The sequence below is a fragment of the Arvicola amphibius genome, chromosome 13, assembly GCF_903992535.2.
Source record: "Arvicola amphibius chromosome 13, mArvAmp1.2, whole genome shotgun sequence".
NCBI classification, from domain to species: domain Eukaryota; kingdom Metazoa; phylum Chordata; class Mammalia; order Rodentia; family Cricetidae; genus Arvicola; species Arvicola amphibius.
This window is the reverse complement of record NC_052059.1, coordinates 58,147,303-58,151,366: the sequence shown is the minus strand read 5'-3', so window position 1 is coordinate 58,151,366 and position 4,064 is coordinate 58,147,303. Positions and strand designations below refer to the sequence as shown.

Sequence of the window (4,064 nt, the reverse complement as noted above, 5' to 3'; positions counted from 1 at the left end):
ATATCAATCACTAAGTTTTGTAAGACATCTTGGTAGAGATAAATCCTGTCAGAATTTTCCAGGAGATGTTTTCTGTGAGAGGACCTCCACTTAGGGAGAGAACAGTATTTCTGTGGAGCAAAGCCTGAGTTGTCTCTGGTAATGACTTCCATCCTATCCTGTCAGAGTAGTCACAAATTCCAAGTTTTCTAGGACTTTGATCTGAAATTTGTTGCTGTATTTCAGGAGGCTGAGTAAACCCCTCTTAGGGAGGGCACACAGCTCTCCCTCACAGATCCACTCCCCTCAGCCCTCCTGCACCCTTGGTTTGTGTGCAGCTTCCCCTGCAGTCTCCGTCCCCGTGTCACTCAGAGCACAGTAGTACAGGGCAGAGTCCGACAGCTGCACTGAGGACTTCTGCAGGTGGAAGGAGCTGCTGCTCTTATGGAGAGTGGCGTGGAACCCTTGGTGCTCTGTCCTCTTGTTGTCTGTGGAGCTCCTCAAAAGTAGCTGAGGGGCTTTGACATATTGCATGTACCAGAAAAAGGAAAGGGGCTGAATCGGTAGTCTGATAGGTACAGCTCAGCTTCACAGACAACTTCTCAGTGACAGTAACCAGGCCTTCTTCTTCTGTCTGGGTCACTGAGTCTCCACTGCTTATCCCTGAAAATAAATAAATAAATAAATAAATAAATAAATAAATATCACTTTTCTATGAGGAAGAGGGTGAAGACATCCACAGTTGTAAGAGAATGATGTCAGCACCACTTAGGGTAAATGTAACTTACTGAGCATTAACAGCAGCACCAGGACTGAGCAGGTGTCAGGAAGCATGTTCATAGAAGTCAACGACACTTGGTTCTTGAGTTCACCAAACTCACAGGGCAAGTCTCGCCAGGACCTTATTGAAGCTTCTCACTCTCAAAGGAGAAACTCCTTCTGCACAGTGACAGTCTAGCGTGAGAAACTAGCACCTGGATAAGAAGTTAACAGCATCTAAAGAGGCAGTGCCCTCTGCTGCCTTCCCTTCAAACTGCACACAGATGTCTGCACAGCACACTGTGAATAAACTTGAAACCTCACCCAAAGGTGGCAGGTCTCAAGTCCAGAGTGAATGATTGCAATTGCCAGTGTTACTGAACCATATGTATGCTATGATATTGAGTGTGATGAACATACATAAAATCATATATTTAAACACACATTAACATAGCTCCTATAATTTTTTTTCTTTTTAGTAGTTCTTAGGAAATGTTAAGAAATCATTTTGATTAGATTTACCTGCCCACTACACTCCTGCCAAATCCATCTAATCTTCCCTACCAAACCAGTTACCCCTACACACGCTTTTAAAATAAATTAAATTAATTTTTTTTTTTTTTGGTTTTTCGAGACAGAGTTTCTCTGTGGCTTTGGAGCCTGTCCTGGAACTAGCTCTTGTAGACCAGGCTGGCCTCGAACTCACAGAGATCCGTCTGCCTCTGCCTCCCGAGTGCTGGGATTAAAGGCATGTGCCACCACTGCCCGGCTAAATTAATATTTTTTACAAGCTGTACAACTCATATTCTCTTGGATGTGTGACCTTCCGTGGAGCATAGTCAATGCAATCAAGGCCTCACCAATAAGAAAACCTGAATCCTTCTCCCAGCAGCTACCAACTGCCTATAGCTCCTTAACTAAGGGTGGGAATGCCCACCCTCCTTCTGCTTGCTGGAACTGTGTGGGCCCTGACCCTTGCAACTCTTATCTGTGCTCTCAACCTCTATGAGTCCATTTGTGCAGCTGCCCTGCTGTGTCCAGAAAACACCATCTCCTTGTAGTCATCCCCATCTGTGTCTCTGACATTCTTTCCACCCTTCCTTCCTCCTCTGTCCTTGGGAGGAAAGTGTGTAATGTAGATGTCCCATCTGTGGGTGAGTGTGCCACAATCTGTTCTTCTCTGCAGCACAGTGTGTTCTGGTTCTCTGTGACAATCACCATGTGTAAAACCACAGAAAGGGAATGATGAAATTGTATTTCAATTTTTAAAAACAGAATAAACTATCCTAAATTATACTGAGTGACTTGAAGGTAACTTTATTATTTTGTGGGGTTTTTTGTTTGTTTTTTGTTGTTGTTGTTGTTTGTTTTCTGAGTCAGGGTTTCTCTGTGGCTTTGGAGCCTGTCCTGGAACTAGCTCTTGTAGGCCAGGCTGGCCTTGAACTCACAGAGATCCATCTGTGTCTGCCTCCCGTGTGTTGGGATTAAAGGCATGTGCCACCACCGCCCAGCTTATTTTGTGTTTTTAATGTCTACACTATAGTTGACACTGACCAACCAACAAATGGCATATGCTACACTGGAAGGCCTGAGACTCAGGATGTTGATGGGGCTCCAGGCCCTGTGGCAGGATTAAGGAGAGGCTGCAGGTGCCTGCAGTGTGCACTTGCAGCACAGAAGTACATGGCAGAGTCTCCAGCTTGAGTGTCTGTGCTGTGCATGGAGAAGTGTTTGCATTTCTTATGAAGTAAAACTATCTGTCTTTGACAGTTTTTCCATATTTGAACCACTGTCTATAATGAGCTTAGAATGTTTTCCAGGTCCTTGCTTATACCAAGGAAAGTAGGATGAGGCAGTATCTACATATGTGCAGTTGATGACAGTGCTGGCTCCCTCCTGGACTCTCCTTCCAAATCTATTCAATATAGTTATTGAGGTGTTAGCCAGAGCAATAAGACAACAAAAGGAGATCAAGGGGAAACAAATCAAAAAGAAGTAATTAAATTCTCACTATTTGCTGATGATATGATAGTTTACATAAGCCACCCCCAAAATTCTACCAAGGAATTTCTTCAACTCACAAACACTTTCAGTAATATAGCATGAATCTACCTCTTGATTCATCTACTCAGCCACCAGGAAAAATGTCTATGCTTCTGCCCTAAGCCTGCACAACCAGCATACAAGAAAGTGAGTCCTTTGCCTACCCTCCAGAAGCTGAGGTCTACTACCACCTGGTGGTTGCATCTTTAACCAGTGAGGTCTCTGCTTAAGGGTTCTCTGACCTGTGATGGACTCAGACACATAAAACAGCAATATGTCATATCAAGTGGATCCTGGTGCTGAGATATCAAGAATGGTATTTGTACATACTAGTGAGTCTTCTATTTATTCTATATAAATATACCATAGATGATGTAAAATATTTTACATATGAATTTTTATGCATGACATTTTCATATATAAATATGTATATATGGTGTATTCATGTGAGTGTTTGTGTGTGTGACATTCCTTATGTCTAGAACTCTGTTTATTGATATACTCCCATATCATAGAATTTCCAGTCATTCATCTTGCCACTCCTCCTTTTATTGGTGACAGATTCTTAGGTCAATATTTGTCCTTGAGAGCTATAGCACCCAAGAACAGGCATTTTTGGATCCCTTTGGGCTTTCAGTTGCAAAATTATAATATTCTTTCCATTAAAGCGAGAAATACCAATATGATATTTTTATACATACATCATACATTCCAGAGAGTTGACCTTGAATCACAAGCACACACCCCTACTCTTAGGAAAGTTCTCAGAAGTCATTTGATCTTCTTGCTGGCATCTTCCATTTGCCCACTCCCACAGCATCTATACTGTATTACTGATAGAAGAGTGGTGCTGGGTTCCCTGGAGAAGATGCAAAACCTTTCAACAAACTCATCTTTCCTTCTTCCTGTGGACCCTCCCAGGTCCTTCCCCCACTTCTAACCAATTGCCTTCTCTTAGTCTCAACTGTGAACACATACAAAAACTGTCTCTCTAGAAACCCATAGACTTGGAAAGGAGATAGGTCAGATTAACTGTCCTTCCTTTCCTCCATTTCAGTTCTTCTGGTACCATCCCCTGTCCTGTAGCAAACTACCTACCTGTCCTATCACTCTTCCTCCATTCACTGAGGTCTCCGCAGAACATTGCTGCATTTCCTTTCCTCCCTCACCCCTTATTCTTTTGTGTTGATAGCAAGTAGAAACTCTCCAGATGGGAATGTGGTTGTCGCACATTCCTGGGAAGCAGGTAGTCCATCCTTACTCTCCATCCGGTCCTACATTTC

The 4,064-nt window shown here is 43.0% G+C and overlaps 1 pseudogene; it reads right to left on the bottom strand.

Annotated features, from left to right (window-relative positions):
* Positions 1–285: 285 nt before the first annotated feature.
* On the bottom strand, positions 286–819 carry LOC119800467 (annotated as a pseudogene).
* Positions 820–4,064: the final 3,245 nt, after the last annotated feature.